This window comes from Numida meleagris, chromosome 5, assembly GCF_002078875.1.
Source record: "Numida meleagris isolate 19003 breed g44 Domestic line chromosome 5, NumMel1.0, whole genome shotgun sequence".
In the NCBI taxonomy this organism is placed as follows: Eukaryota; Metazoa; Chordata; class Aves; order Galliformes; family Numididae; genus Numida; species Numida meleagris.
The window spans coordinates 30,360,831-30,378,271 of record NC_034413.1 but is presented as its reverse complement, the minus strand read 5'-3'; the positions used below and the strand labels follow the sequence as shown (position 1 = coordinate 30,378,271).

The window sequence follows — 17,441 nt, the reverse complement described above, 5'->3', positions numbered from 1 at the left end:
GAAAAAAAATACTGCAAGATAAGTACTCCGGACAGTAAAGTTCCCTTGTACAACTGACCACGCTGCATGTAAACCTGGGTGACACTTCAACGTTTCCTTATCACAGCTGTGCAGACAGTTTGCCAAAGGCAACTTTAATTTCAAATGCAGATCCATACACTTCTGCCATATTTATGAGAAGCATTCTTGAGAAAATGCATCTCTCCATCTATATTTAGCCCCACAAACTGTAGAAAATAATTATTAAAAAAAAAATCAATCCTGCATTTCTGTTTCAAATCTGATCTCTTCAATGAAAATAGTTCATAAAAAAGCAGAGGGAAGGTAGATGTCTTCAATATTCTCTGCTCTCCTATTTTTAGCTCTTTAAAATGTTTTCTTGTGAGGTTATGGCTGGGAAGATGTGGGTACAACTCCAACAGCAGATATTCAGTATTTGAAAAATCAGACAAAGGAAATTAGGGAATTTATATAATGAAAAAAAAAAACCTTTTTCTACAAAGTAGCTCTTCTATATTGAGAAGCTTTAATTATCTTAACCAATGTTATCGTAACTAGGATTTCAGAGATGGTTTCTAACTTGCTTTGTTTGTGTGAACACTAGCTGAAATGGCATTACATCCAGATAAACCTCAGGCTCACCACCATGAGTGGATTAACTTTACTAATTACTTATCAATTTTTCTTTCAGCTCATTTCTCACTCTAACACCCAATGATCTTCCTAATTCACACATGATGGCCTTTAAATGCTAAATCGTGGAAAAAAAGGCATTACATAAATCCGAACACTCATCATAAAAAAATGGGCAGAAAGTGAAGGACGGCCAAATTGCCCTCCATATCCTCTCCACTGTGGGCAGGAAGCCACGAGGACCCACCTTCTAGAGATACATTTTTTGAGATAACCCAACACAGGAGATACACATCAACATGGGCTCCCAAAACAAAGAAAAGGAACCGTAGCCCCAGAAGCTGCTGCAATGGGTTGCTGCTTCACTGCAGCCTTATCCCTTTGCCCCTAGCTATGTGCGAGCTCCTGGCAGAGGAGGTGGAGGGCCCAGGGCACACAGCCTTCTCCCAATGACTACTAGCATGCTCCAGGATAGCCCTGTCCTGCTTGGGAAGGGCTTATGGCTCCTAACAACAATGCACTTTACTTTTTATAGTAATTCCTCTAAAACGAGTTGCTTGCATATGCATAATTAGGTATTCTGGCCCTGTTACGTCTGATGATTAGGATTAATCACTTGTCTGATTAATTGGGCCAAGTAAGAGCTTGCCTGATAGCAAAGCTACATGCAAGAGCTGGCTATATTCTTGGTCACCTTTCTGCTGTTATCCAAATGTAATTAAGATGTCACACACAGTCTTTGAGCTAGGGATTACAAGGAAAGTTCACGTTGTTCGGCAGCAGTGAGTTGGATGAGATAAGGATGAGACTCTCCTTCACCATATGGATAGTAACAAGGACCCTTGATTATCACAGCCATTAGTTCACAAAGCTGGAGGGCAGCACTCGTACCTGAGCAGCTGCACAAGCTGGAGTCATCTCAGCAGCCAAAAATGATCAGCAGGAAAAATACTCTCCTCTTCATTTTGATTTGCTTACAGCCCAGTCATCACACAGGGAAGAAATGCTTCGGTGGCCATACAAGGGTGCTCCACAGACACACATACCCCTCCATTTTATTTTATGAGGACATAACTGACATCTTCAAGGATAGGCAAGTGGCCCATCTTATTCTTCTAAATTGATCTATATAAACTGTTGTGGAAGGAATTAAACAGAAAAAAGAAAAAAAACTCAAAGCAAAAAAACAGCCAAACAAAACCACCTAAATCCCGCAGCATGAAAAATAGATGATTTTACCTTTGCTAAATTCAGCATATAATACAGTTTTCCCTTAATAGTTAACAAATACAAAGCACACCTCTTCAGCCCAACAAACCTAACAAATGCAGTGAATGCCACGCATTCTGAAAGGCTGCACTGAACATCCACCAGCACTACAAAAAATCATTGTCCCAAATCACCACATTTTCAGCAGAAAAATGTATGTTCTTCTTTTGTGATATTAATGATCTCTGATTGGCCACTTATTTTAGAACCATTATTTCCCCTTTTGTTTGTGCTTTTTAATCAGAAAAAAAAGGAAGTAACTGGTGCTTCCTGAGAACTGCAAGGACATTTTGATGGTTTGTGTTTTCTTTACACTTGCCAGGAGAAATGGGAAAATTGAAAAGAACATCTCATCTGAGTAAGATGCAATTGCTATATACAAACTTTCATTTAATTCAGTTAAGTATAAAGCTTGAATATAGTTGTCGAGAAGAGCTTCCTTTAGGAAGGGAAGAACAAAATAAAGAATAGAAAACCAAGTCCTTAGTTGCAAATCAGTTGCAGTTGTTCTTCCCAGTAGGCAGAGAGGCTATCAGACTAGATTAAAACCAAGACTGCTGTGGCTGTGTGGGTAACTAGCCACAATGAGCAGCTGCCCAGTTTGCATTGTTTGCATTTCAGTAGTCAGTGTATGCGTAGGTACGTGTGTGTATATATATATATAAGCATATACACTGCCAGCATGCGTCGTTATTCATACAGCCATAACTGTCCTAGTGTCCTCCACCTAGCCAGCCTCTTTGCTGACAGGATAAAAGGAGCAGTAAGTTACTACTAGCTGCAGTAAAACTGCCCATTGGTCGCATGTGGAGAAATGTTTTGCTCAGTTTCTGCCCATACTGATAACACCACGGCACCTGGTCTGTGCCTGCCCAGGCTCTCTCAGCAAGCCCCTGTGACAGGGCAAGGCAGGAGCAGCACAGCGGGACCATGAGAAAGGCATCACAGCAGCCCCTGCACCTGCTGGCCAGCAGCCCTGCCCACGTGCACCCGGGCAAGACTGTCTGGGCTGCTCTCTGCAGTTGGAAGAGCTGAGGCCCCCAGACAGCAGGAAGTAAATAAGTAGGCTGCAAAGAATCGCTACCCTGAGAGGTTAAAAGACAGAAAATTACTACTTAGAGCCAGGAAGATATTAGGCCCAGGCTCATTTTATTTTTGAAATTATATTTCTCAAATCCAGCAAGGCTGTATTTTGGCCAGCTCTTATACCCTGGCCTTCTCTTTCTGCTTGCACGCTCCATCTTACAGACACCAGCCAAGAAAAGCAGCAGGCAGCCACACTGCTTCTTCCGTTTATAAGGACCGTACTCTCCAATAACTCATATACTGAAGTGGTGAATGTTTGTCTATCCTTGAAAAGAGAGAACAACACAGAAATCCTTACAAAATGATTGATGAATTAATACAGTCATCTCGCTAAAGCTATAGGAACTCAGAATATTTACATGCAGCCACAAGATGAATGTACCCTTCTTTAGGAGACTCTTTTAGCTCAGCTGTAACACTGCAACCCTGTGAATCCCAGGTTTGATAAATTAACATCCAAATCACAATCCACAGCAAAAAGGATTTCAAACAGCAGCAAGGGGCCAGGACCTGAACATAAATCAGCCCAGCTTCTCAGGCTTCAGGAGGCAATATGAGCTAGGCAGAAACCTTGCCATTAGTAAATGACTTGAGCTGAATGCAGCATGCACCAATGTCTGCCACCCAAAGTGCTGTTTACATGTTTAGGTAAACCATTAGTTCCATTATGTAGCATTTTACAGATACCACGTGCATGAAATTACAAAAGTCACTGGGCAGGTAAAGAACAGAACAAAGATTTACAGATTATGGGTTTAACTTTTAGAATGGACAAAGCACTCCTGGGAATATTCTTCCTCACTGGCAGCAGAGCAAGGCAATTCTGCACATAACAGAGAACTTACAGACAAGAAGGGCTCTGAGCTCTCCTTTCTTCAAAAGCAGCACACGAGCCTGGTGCAGAGCAAGGCGGCACTGCCTCTGCTTCCCACTGCCACGGCTTCATTGCATCTGCTGAAACTCTTACAGGAGCCCTGATTTCAAATTTATCTCATGAAATGTGTAACCGTAAGGAGCAAAACTCTCAGAAACTCTGCAGCAATTTTCTTCTTTATCCCCAACATGTCACTTTGCAATAAACTTTAATGTGAGCATATATTTCCCTACTTTCACATATCCCCCCAAGTCTGACTCACCATATTAAAGTTCCCTGGATAAAGTTCCACATAAAACTACTCACAGCGTGATAGCAGCTAATATGAATAATGTGACTGAAACACTTCATTGCCCAATGGTGGTAGGAGACAAGGTTTTCCCTTTTCTCAGCCATGCATGCTGTCAATTAATGCTGCTGGAGTTATGTCAACATACTGCATCAATACTTGGATTTCAAGGCATTCCTTGTTTCCCCAGTACTGAGGGTTTGGTTGGTGTTTTGTTATAGTCTGAAACCTGTCAGAAGCCTCTGAATGAACATGTTACATGTTGAAGAACTACTAAAGAATTACAAACTTATGTAAACACATCACAGCCGAACAAGGCTTTCTCCTTCACAAATGAAAAGTTTTCATTATACGTTCTCCAGTGGCTCATAAGGATCTTATAAATTTGTTTGGGCCCTCTTTTTTCCTTTTTTTTTTTTTTTAAAAAATCTTTTACATTGTCAGGCAGAACTACCTCCAGGGACTTGACATTTCTACAAAGAGATGGTGGAATTTCACTTTAAAGTAATCACCCTTTGTTCCATTTGCTGCTTAAGCAATGCAGAATTGCATTCAATACACACACAGCTTCACCTCGTTGAGTGTTATCTGTAATTGTACATTTTGCTACCTCAGCATCTCCAGTAAAAACATGCTCCCTTAAATCATATTTATATATACGAGTGACAGTGCAATGAAGGAAGAAAGTGTCTGTACTTTGAAAATTATCTTTAGAACTTTGTTGGAAAGGATACCCAGAGTGTAACATTCCTACATACCTCTATGATTCAGTAATGTAGCCAGGCCATAAATTAATTCTTAATGGTATTTTCCTAAATTGAAAAAAAGACAGTTCCATTACTACAGCCCATAACCTAAATCTCTTGATACAAAATGACTACACATTCAGTTATAAAAAGCTGAAAGACAACAGTTAAGCTTTAAAATGGAAATATATTTGGAAGCTAATTCATTAAAATAGTAGCATTGATAATACTGAAAGGAGTTGGCTCGACAAACCTTTCTGCACACAACTGGTGGTACTCGCATATTCAGTCTTGAGCATTTCACTTATGGCAAGTACCATTACCTTTTGCAATTTCAAATATATTTGTACCAATATATGAAGCACTGCTGCAACTAGATCGGCTAAGACAGGTGCTATACACATATCCTTTACTGGAATTAAAAGGTAGCAGATATGATATATGGACCTGTTTATTTGAGGTTTTGCTAAATTATCACCACCATTAATCTACTCCTTTGCACCTTTTGGCAACAGACAAAAACACACTTGAGAAAAACAGGGCAGGGTGAGGGATGAAACTTATCAGAGAGCAGTTGCATTCATGTTTGTCTTGCCTCTCTTCCTACGAATAGTGCACTGACTCCTGAGAGCTGGCCATTAATAGGTAACTGCCACTAATTTCAACATGTTCGTGGATTTGAAAGCCAAGCTTGAAATACCTTTGGTCTGGTCAAAGATTTTAGACTTCCTAAAATCAGCTGCAATCAAATAAAGTATTCTGAAAATGTTAAGGGGCCCAAACAAACAAAATGACAAGGTCGTAAGCTCAGCTACCTGTGGTGTAGTACTGTATGCGAAGGAAAGGTCAGAGTCAAATCAAATTAACACATTGATCATCTCAGCAAGTAACACTGAATCCATGTGCCTTGAAAAGTCTCGCCTAAGGAACAGCAGTATAACATTAGGTCTATGCTACTTTCCATCTGAACAGTGCAGCTACACCAACTGCATTATGCCAAGAGAGATTTGAAAGGGCAGGAAATAAATAAAAGGGCCTCAGTCTCTGTCACAGACATCACAGTATGACAGGAAGCAAAGAAGACATTTACTCAGGTGCTGTCAATAACTGTGCAAAGCAGCTTGCTGGGAACTCACTAGCAAAACCCAAGTCTCTCCTTGCTCCTAGGTAGGTCCAGGTTGATAAGAATCGCGCAACCAGAAAGCATGTCTGTGGAAGCGACCACAATGTGGTTAAGTCGATTCACTACAGGAGTAACCAAAATGAACTTAAAAAAATTATCCAACTCAACTTGAAGAAGGCAAATTACCCAGAAATGAAGGCTTATTAAAAAGCAGGTACAAATGACATTTAAGTGATTTGAAAGCTGAGAGGCAGCGGTGATGGCCACGGAAGGGCAGCATACTGCAGTCATTGACCAGTGCAGAGGTCATGGCCGCTGAGAGGAGCTGAGAACAGGCAGAAGGAAATCAGAGTAGCTGAGCAGCAGAATAAGTAGAAGCAAGATGACAGGCTTAAAAAGCTAAAATTGTGCCCAAATGAAGAAAATATGAAAAATTCAAATCTCCAGTACATTAAAAGCAAAAACACAGCGAGAAAGGCAAAAATTCTGAGAATTGGCTAAGCAAAAAGGAACAATAACTACTAAATTCTTCTTCATCGGAAGCACCCAAGACCCCTTTAAGGTAAAAAAATAACCAGGACACAAGAACGCTCAAAGGACAGAGGTGCCACTGGAATGGAAGCAGGACAATTTTTTGGTATTAATGTTCACTGTGAAAAAAAACGAGACAGTTTTGCCTGGAGCTGAAATGACTGCAGGATCAGATGTAAAGTAAGCAGACAAAATGAACAACAAAATCACTTGTACTAAAGGACATTTTCACTCACCCCAGATGAATTCAAAACTATAAAAGCTGATTTGCTAAGTAAGTAGCCTACCTACTAAAATGACCTTGGTTTGTACCAGAAGGTGACAGGTCTATATCGAATACAAAAATAGGAACCAATGTGGAATAAAAGGAGCTATGAGCCTAATATTTGTACCACTAAAACTGCAGCAGCTGTGGTACAGGTGAAAACTAGTGAATGCCTGAATAAATAGGACTGCAGTACAAAGAGTTACCACAGTCTTTGTAAAGGAATGCTCTCCTGGGAGGTCAGTAGGCATGTGGAAAGGGTGAATGACTTGATATAGCCTGCCTTGATCAATCAAATGCAGGTACAGAGGGACTGGCTCTGCACACAGAGGGTAAAAATAGTCACAGGACTCCCTAAGAAAATAGTTGGTATATGCTAAAAGCTTACCAAGGTTCGAGTTTATGGAAAATACACTCATTGAGAGTTGGTAAGTAGACCAAAACCACATCCAGGTCAGGACATTGCCAGAGAATCAAGAAGCTGAAGGCTGGAAATACGTATTTCTTTGACATGTTTTCACTCTTTCTTGCGTACCTGCTTATAGCCACTGTTGCAAATGGGACACAAAGCAAAATAAATCTTGTTTTGACCCCTTAGGGACAAGTGTCTCCTGTGGCCCTAAAAGAGCTGAACTAGCAGTGAGACACACATCAAATCCAGAAAGCACAGTGGACACCCAGAGCCTCCTTAGGTGGTATTTACTGCTGGGTTCTTAGTGGTGTGCACTCTCCTGGTCAGCGTGGCACAGAAACAACAGCTGGCCATCAATGGAGCATCAACCCAAAGTCATGTGGGCCAAAGTTTAACCTGCCAAGGCATAAAATAACACAGGCCTGACATTCACACATAAATGAAGCTCCAAGTTCATTTCCTGCTTTTCCTCTATGGAAGAAGACCTGTTAGAAACATTTTGAGTCTATTAGAGAAAAGATCTCATAACCCCAGTATATTGAATCATATCTTGTTGAAAAAGAAATTTTGAAATAAACTTTCATTGAAAACTGCAGAGGAGAAAACCGGGGTACTTGATAAAATGCAATTTGTATGCAAATAAGTAAAAGGGAGAAGAACCTTAAAACAATATTCATAATTAGAGTTTGGAAGGTTATAATAATTATAAATAAAATACAAAGATCATGAACACAAACCCATTCCTTACCTTATCACTCTTTTGTAGATATTTATTAAGTCTTTATTAACAAAAATGAAAGTAAGTAACAGTTGAGCATGGAACTGATCACAGAGGGTAGAAACAAACTTAAATAAATCAGCCAACTGATTCTGGGGCAATAATGAGAAATACAGTTTCCCTCTCTTCCAAGAGACTGGGGATTGCAGTGCCTGCACAGGTGTTTGGTAGGTTGTTTTTTTTTCCCTTGGGGGTGAGGAGGAGAGTTTGCAGTCAAGTTTTTCCACTTTCACACATCAACATCAGGAAATCAGCAAGAGGTAAAAATTGCTAAAGCGATCGTTTATGCCCCAGACGTTCAGTCAGAACTAGGCCACTGTAAAAATCAAGGCAAACCACATCCCATCTCATGGAAAGTTTTTGCCTTTTTCAGAGAGACACTAACAAGTATGGCTGCACCGAATGATTCCCATCACTTGACATTTTCCGTCCCTGCACAAAAAAGGAGGAACAATTACCTCCTCATTAACAAAGATCCACGTTGCACTTGTGCCTATGCAGTTTTCTCTGAGGTCACATACATGATCACATCAAAACAGAGACAGAGAAAACAGAAAGGTTACTTCACATCAAAGAGTTAACCTGCCAATAGCGGTGTATAACATGATGATAGAGGTCTTTTTTCTTTAATTACAAATTAATTGTCAAAGTTAGTGTTTCCCCATGAGCAAAATACTTTGAGTTAGATTGGTTACCTGTCTGTACTTTTCAACTAAGACAGGCACAGTTTAAAAATGTAGTTTCACTTTGGAAGTAACAAATGCAAAGATTAAACAAAACATTGCACTGAGAGAAGATAGTCATATAGAATTTAAAGACAGCTACATTTTGAAAGATGAGGCAAAAAACAGTGAAGCAAAGAACTCATTACTGCTGTGTAACAGTGTCTGGGATTGCTTTTGAAGCAGTGAGAAACAAAAACAAAGCAAGCAAACAAAAATTCCTACCAATGACTTAGCTCCACAGTCAGCTCAGTTGATAATTCATGGTTTAAAGTAAACATATATATATATACATACATACTCACAAGTATATAAACAAACACGTATATAAAGCAATCTAGGGAGATCTGATTGGAATTACTCTTAACCAAATTAAGAAATATAACACATCATGGCAGACAACAGGAGTCCAGTGACACACATCTCAGTATCAAAGAATGGGCAAAAAAAAATCCTTTTAGCTTGAAGCCTTGTTAAAAAATACAAGTTGCAACTAAAGAAGATCTTTCAAATTTATTTTCTAGAAGCATCAACAGTGAATCTCATGCAGTGCTGCAGGGTGCACCCTGGCATCTCCAGGCACTTCATAAAAACGCACAGTTGATTAATCCCCTTGATACAGTCAGTAAAGCAGGCTCTCGTTTGTTAGGTAAGGGAACTGGCACAGAGAAAGACACAGGCCAGACTTGGTGCCTGAACAGCTAAGAGACTTCCTGTGCCATTAACTCCTGCGACTCACAGCATGACCAGCAGCAGCAGCTCAGGGCCTCTGTGGAACCCAAGTGTGCTGGGGCTGGTTCCAGTGTGTTCACATGGGAGGCTGTGATTTAAATGACCTCTTCAAGGTTACATAAATCTACCTTCCAGATCTGCTTTAGGCACAGGTCCCGTCTTGCTACACTCTCCAGAATATAAATGAAGTACATGTCACATATCCTAATGGTTTTACTGGCTGTCTTGCCAAATGCATTTGATGGTCAAGAAGTCCCTGGAGGGGCCTGTATAATGGGGATGAATAAAATCTGGACTTTATTTTAGGAGTTCTGTTAATAAAGGAACTGATGGGTTGGCCCCACACAAAAGAAGCTCTTAAGAATGGTTAGTAATATAGGAATAAAGAAGGCAAGCAAATATTTTGGGCAACATGGTCTAGAAACAGCAAATCCCCACTTAAGGCACATCATTATCTACTGGGATCTGTGCTAAGCAGCTCTGGTTACTGATTCCATAAAAAGGATAAGAGCATTCAGTTTTGTTTTTCAGAGGCAGTAAATTTAAAGCTGTTCTGCCAAACACAACAGATGACTGAAGAATCGTTTATTGCTTTTCTCAGCTTCCCATTCACAAAACCGATTTTTAATGTAACCCTACATAAACAAAAATGAACTCCACATTAACACCAATGGCTTTAAAAAATGCTTTAGAGAGATTATTTTGGTGAACTGCTTTGTTGCTGCTAGAAGTAGTGTCAAAATTAAAACATGTTACTTGTTTTATTTTTCGTGTAGATAGAACACTTAGTTCTGGAAACATCATTTTGAGGACTGCTTGTACTCTTGAGTGACCTTGTCTTTGAGGCTTTACAGGCAGATAATTTTATGCCACCTAAGACTTATTATATCGTAATTATGCTGTCACACAGGATCTCAACTGATACTAATGAAATACTATTAACCCAGCACAAGAGCTATGGGACCCAGTAGAACTCTCCCTGTGAGCATTTGCTTTTACTATTAAGCCTTACCACGTAAACTCCAATATCAGGCATCTAAATAAACACAGAAAATCAAGGAAATTAGGTTCAATATATAAATATTTGTATCAAATGGTGCCCTCAGTTTCAGATTTTTCACTGGAAGCTCATCACAGTTCTTTGTAGCCAAAAAAGAAATAAGTAGAAACTGGTGGAAAAATTAAAAATAGAGAAGATAAATTAGGAAGAAGAAGAATGAAAACACAGTTCTTCCTGATTGGTTTCAGGCAAACAGGAGGAAAAAAAATTACCCAAATACAAAGTAGCTCTTCCTCGAGAGCTAAACAAATAAAAGCTGTAAAACATAACATCTGTAGAAACCTGGAAGCACCAAATACTGACAGCCTGATTTGATCACTAAAGAGAGGAAGATGCAAAAACTACAAAGCAGGGATGGTCTCTTCAGGTCTTGGTTTCTGAGTCAGAGCGGTCATTACAGGATGATTATTACCTTGACTCCCCTAGCCCTTCCCACTACTCTGCTCTCTCAGGCCCAGTCTCATCATAAAGCAGTCCACCAGGTTTGCTTCAGTGAAAAGCACTTACTGTTATTTTCCTATTGTTATGGTTTTGTGATTTTTGTTGTCGGCATTCCACATCATTACATCATGTAAGGTACGGGCAGTTAAAGAGTTAATTCCCTGGTTACTGCAAACTACCTTTTTTGGTGTGGCCCTCTGAGGGGGGGGGGAGGAGGTGCACTCCCCAGGGGTCTTTGCGTTGGACAGAGGCGGTGAAGCCGCGTGGGAGACGCGGGGTCTGTTCCTTCCTGCCCGGTGGAGAAAGCACGTGGTCTACCTGCAGTTTACTGTGTAAGATTTTCAGCCTGTAAACCCTCTATTATAATTCTACTAGCCTCATTTTGATATATTTAGTAAAATTAGTTGTTCCTCCTCAGATTGGTGCCGCTGTTTTTGTGTTAGATCCGCCTACTTTCCCCTCTTCCCTTTGTTTTCCCAGGTTGCGGCTCCGCGGCTTCTCTGCCTCTTTAGCCGCCGGACCCCCCGGGGGCCGGCCCCTACTCGCCAGCAATTTTTTTTTCCTTCCTCTTTTCTCGTTTTTTTCCTTTCGGGCCTGTCCCCCTTGTCACGGACGCAGACCCTTAGATAATACTGTGACACCTATACTGATTGACTGTAAAACTATGTGAATAACCAGACAAGTAATAGTCACGAAAACTTCCCACGTAAACAAAACGGGCATCTTTTCTGCGTACAAATACCTTTGAGCAAAGGGAAGAATACCGGCATTTCCATCACACTGTGCAGCTAGATTCAGTTAAACCTCATTAAACACATCCACTCAGAAGAGAAAAAGAATAGTTACAAAAAGCTCAAACCACAGTTGGTCAACACAAACTCATTGATCACTAACACAAGAAGCTACCTGTTTGGTACTGGGTAGCAAGAGACCACATCACATACAGCTCTTATTGATCAAACCCAGTTTTGACATCTCAGTTCCTTAAACTCCAAAGGACAGACAAGCAGAGAGTATATAATCAAATTCACACTGAGCTGCAGATGTGGCTGAGATAAATTCCTTACAAGCAGGTAAGTGACCCCATCTCTGCCAGCAGGGGCAGCACGTTGCCTCATCATATTATGCAATGGCGAAAGTAGGCTGCCTCTCCCAGTCACAACAGGATTTCATCTGGGACAATGATAACAACAAACGCAAAAGAAAAGGCTTAAAAGCCAGTGCAGCCTCACTGAGACTAAGTAGCTGCTAAGTCCGAGCCATTCAAGCTGTTTTCTTTTGTGTTATTGTATTCAGATAGGTGATAATGAAAATAATTTCCTCTAAGCGAACAACTTGAAAATGACTTGAAAAGTAGCCAGCCTAAAAACATTTCCTGAAGTAACTGCTTTTAAATGGTATCTTGCAGAAATGTTAACAAAAGTTTTAGTGAATGAGTATTATGAAAATTTTAATTGTTCCCTGAAGAGTTGCTAAATGTTAAGATTAAATTCAAGTTGCTGAAGAGTGAAACACAGGAGATGTAAATTGTACTTAAGTACTGAAGCTCGGTAGCATCTTCACCAAGAGAGACACAAACAGCCACAGTGACTCTGTCTTCCTGAAGACAAATGGAATAGCCCTGCTAGAGAGAAAATATCCTTAAGGCTAGCACGAATGACCTCTCAAGTTCACCAGCCTTCCTCTGCTACAGACTGTGCGTACCTTAATCTTTCAAGCTGTACCACATATTAAATAATACTGGATTTTTACTCCAAATAGACCTCTGATTTTACAAATTATGCTGACGCAATTATTAATTGAACCAGATTAAGTTTGACCAGTTATATTAGGCCAATTTAATAGCTGCCTACATAGAAGCATAATATTAAACTTAACATTAACGGAATCGATGGTGTCAGTGCACAAGACCTGTTTGAACTTGGGGCATCGCCTCTTGCAGCGTGTCAGGCCTCACGGTGTGCTTGGCAGGCAGTTTGTTTGACCCTAAGACATGAACACAATTCTTAGCCATCACGTCACAGACCGTGTTCATAAATACACATCAACACAATGTACAAAACATAACACAAAACAAACATTAGATCTCCAAGTTAAAATTAAATTGGGCTCTATAACAGACAGAAAACGTAGAAATAGTGTTATGGCATGAGCCAATAATGAATGTATCTATCCTCCCAAGCTAGAACTACTACTGGGCAAACTTCTATATAGGTACAAAATTTGGCATATTTTCCAATGAGGCTGCATACAAGATTTAAATATATATATATATTTAAATAAAATATAATATATATATTTTAGTCTACTCCAATTCCAAAACTAATGTAAGAGTAAATGTAAGGTAACTCAAAACACTTACATACGCTTTTTTTGTATAATGAACCAGTTCAGGCTTCATGTATGCACGTTCTGGACCATTTTCCTTGTTCCATACTTAATTTCTTATTTCCTCTTGGCAGTCTAGTACATAACTAGAAATCTTTATTGAAAAAACAACAATAAAGGCTTTAAAAAAAAAAGCTTGAAAAATGATAAAATTGGAACAGAAAAGAAGAATTAAAGCAAAGGTTTGGCACGGATTTATTCAAGAAATTTCTTTCTATGCTTTGTCAATGTTTTATCATAGAAATGGAGCTGTGTTTAATTTCCAGATGCAGACCTAACAGCTTGGCATGAATTCAAAGTCTTTATCTAAATTTTGTAGCTAGACTCAATTGCTCTGGGAAATAGGGAAAAAGATAACCAACATGGGACTCACATCCACATTTTGTGGCCCTCTTCTGGTTGAAATTATTCCATCACTCAGGAAAAAAACACACTTATTCAAATAGCTTTATTTTGCAAATATAATTGCTTTCAGTTGTTGATACTAATTACCCCTTTTCAATTTCCATGGTAATTCTTTTTCCTCATAAATTACAATAGTAGAGCCTACATAAAAGCAGTAGAAGGGGCACATAGTTTACCAACCAAAAAAAGCCAACCAAAAAAAACAACCAAGAAATAGCAGAGAGACTACTCACAGCAGCATTACTACTCTGCCGTCATACTAACAGGAAAGGACAGTGACTTTTTTTTTTAATATGCATCAGACCATCTTATTCAGTTCTGCAAAACTTAAAGACAGTTAAGTACTTTTGTCAGATGAACATTTTTTTCTCTAGACCATATACTCCTTCATAAGTTTGTGCTGCATTTCTGTACTCCTAATTTCTTTGAGGAAAGTCAACAGCCTGACCTGAGACTCACCTTTCCTCTCAATATATAATGAAAAGAAATGATGAGTCCTTTCTCTTTCACTTATAAGTAGCTGCAGCTAATAAGTGAGTCATCGGTTCAACACCATTATGTCAAACAAATGACATCTGGCCAGAATGCACTGTAATTGTTGAAGTTTTTCTACCATATTAACTCCGGAACCTTCGCTCAAGTTACTATTGACTTACATAAAGGAGATAAAGATATTGCACTGTATTATTGGGCAACGCTGAATCATTTCAAAAAACAGAACTCCCCCACTTATGCTCAGTATTGTCCACGCTCCCACTAAGGTCATCAAGTGACAACAAACAACAAGCAAAGCAGTGTTTTCCATGCCAGCTACCACAATAATGCAACCATCCCGTAATATATACTTAGAAAAAAAAAATGATTATCGTAAAGCAATGGATGACATGACCATCAGCCAGTTCTTGTGGAGGACAATTACTAGAAAAACTACACTGAAAAAGGAAATCTGAATGATTGCGATTTATGGGTGTCATTCTCACTTGCTGGCAAGAAAGATGAACTAGAATAACTACAGAACATGGGAAGACACTTTTCTTACTATAAATTTAAGTTTAAAGTCTAGGACAGTATTAGCTTCAGGACTTCAGCAGCAGGAAAAAAAAAATCACATCTAAGTAGAAACTTTGTGTTTTCCAACTCAGGTCAAATTACATCTACAGAATGTGCTTACCATTTCCCTCTACCCGTGAAAACGAACAGAGACATAGGGGGTTCCACACACACAACCCTCCCGCATCACCTCTTGAGTTTTACATCCTGGGACTCGTTTCTGGGCTGCTGAGAATACAGAGACACGCAACTGCCACAAAGGCTTGCAGAGGCTGTATTGCCTAGGGATTGATGTGGAGTGCCAGCCAAGGAGCGGGGCGGGCACCCCTCCACATCACAGCCATGGCAAGGGAGGCTCAAGGAGCTGAGGGGGAAGCACAGGTTTGCTTCAAATTCAGTTTCCTCATTTTCAAGCTCTTGGCAAACATAAAAATTATTAATAGTAAAATATTTACTCCAAAAGCAGTATTTTCCATTTATGTACCACTTGGCATTACTTTACTGACTTAGCACTTGCAGAACATTTCCACTGTTTAACAAGCACAGAGCAATATAACCATGCTCATTAATTCTGTCAAAAATCTTACTTGGACCATGCCTGATGTCCCTGTGTAAAGCACACCAACAAGACTGGGAGACTGAAAAAAGTAAGTAAAGATGGACTGATAGTGAGCCAAAGCCATCCTTTGCAATCCAAACTCTTCTGTGTTTATAATAGCAGCAAACAAGTTGCAACCCAAAGTACCTCTTCCAGGGTGGAAGGAAAAAAGCAGCAGTGTTGAGCTCTGAGGTATGGAATAATAACATAATTTTTTCTGCATTTATCTCTACAGTTTCCCCAGCTTCTAAGGACGGGTAGTTATTCCAGTATAGGTGGGCTGACTTCAAAAACTTTGTCACAAAAACTATTACAGACTGCTATTTTATTGTATTTAAATCCCTATGAATTGAGTTAGGAACATCTCCATAAAATTACAGCATTAAATTTTTATACTTCATATTCCCCCCCAAAAAAATAAAACAAAGACAGCAGGTCCTAAGATCACTTGACTGTGACAAATTGTCTCTTTCCACTCACTTGAAATTGGCCTGTGAGACTTATCAAATCCCCAGCTTTGTTACTGCTGGAAGAACTGATTTAAAAGTGCAGACTGTCATTATATACTTACTGAGAGGTATATTTTAGGATTATGCAAGTGCTTGATATATAATTGGTTCTGTCTTTTTGCTGCATCTCAAGTTTTCTGACTACAGAAAACAAAAATTTAAACTGCACAAAAGAAAATCTGAGCCACCTTCATAAAGCAATGGTAGAAGGGCTGAATACAATTCCTAATCACACTAATTTGTAAACTTCTTTAAACTGTCAATCAAAATTAATTCCCTATGAAATAAAATACAAATGGTTCTTTGAAATGTCAGCGGTGTCTATGTGTTTGTAGGCACCAAGGCACAGCACTGTGGGCTACTGGGACCTCTGCTAGTAAATAAATTAATCTCAAGTTTGGGACATTGCAAAAAGTAGCCACTTCCTGTCAGAAAACAAATGCAAAATGACAGCAGGACAAGCATGAGGATTCAGCAAGGTGTTACTACATTTAGTGCCCAAGGTGAGGGCAAATAAGCTGTCCCACTGTAGGCTGTCTGGGCAGTGGCAAGACTTCTGTACTTTCAGTCCCACAGCAAGGGTACCTTCCTCCAGCACTAGCGACATATCTTAATGTGAGGCATCGGATCAAACTCTGTATGTGATACTGGCATAACATGCCAGACGACCTCCCCATCTGCCTGCCTAGCAAAAACAGAACTCACACACTTTCAAGTCAACCTCAAATACCTTGCCTGGAACACAAGCCTCGGTTAGAGAACTTCCATTCTTCTGCAGATCTGCAAAAGCATCTGGTCAAAGCACTTGCAACACAAGCTTTTAAGCAGGAAGTAAGTGTCACTTGTTCCTCTCCTGCCTGTCATTTCCCCATGCAGGTGGCCACTGTGCCAGTACTTCCACAGAATGTTGTTCCGTGGGGCTATAGAGGTGCATTAAACCACCTCTATGTAATAGCTAACATGCCCCTGCTGGTTTTATTCAAGTGTGCTATTTATGTACAGTATCATTCAGAGATAGGAGAAATTCTCACCCAAGCTGAAGATTCCAGCTCTACAAAGACACAAACACATTCTGATCTTCTACTCAACCTTCTCCAAAATATTTCAATTTATAGTTTTGATTGGTCTTAAAAACACTGAGCAAGAAGGCAAATTGACACTGTTCACAGAAAAAAATATATATATCACATTCTTGAGGAACAAGATACAATCTGGATAATCTGTAAAGCATACTTTTCTGAAGAATATATTTGTCCAACAAAAATTGTAAAGAAGTACATACGTTATATACCAAAAGGTCTTCTAGCTACACACCAGGAGAAATCTGATGAATGTTTCAGAAGACCATGAAAACATTCTTGTTTCAAGAAACAGTACCAGAGATAAGATCAAGTATCAGAGAGCTGATTTTGCTCTGCAGAAATTATACAAGTATGAGCTAACAAACACAAATATATAGTAGGATGCAGAATATTGTTACAACTGATACTTGCAGCCAAATATTTATTGAGAATATAATAAATCTAAACT

General features: G+C 39.5%; 1 long non-coding RNA gene across 3 annotated transcripts in view; it reads right to left on the bottom strand.

Annotated features, from left to right (window-relative positions):
- LOC110399834 overlaps window positions 1-17,441 on the bottom strand; it is a 210,668-nt gene that overhangs the window by 67,040 nt on the left and 126,187 nt on the right. For all 3 annotated transcript variants that reach the window (XR_002439434.1, XR_002439432.1, XR_002439433.1), the window contains exons 6-7: window positions 13,324-13,443; window positions 12,873-12,947 (exon numbers count right to left, since the gene is read on the bottom strand). This is a non-coding gene — a long non-coding RNA (uncharacterized LOC110399834). The remainder of the gene's footprint in view (window positions 1-12,872; window positions 12,948-13,323; window positions 13,444-17,441) is intronic.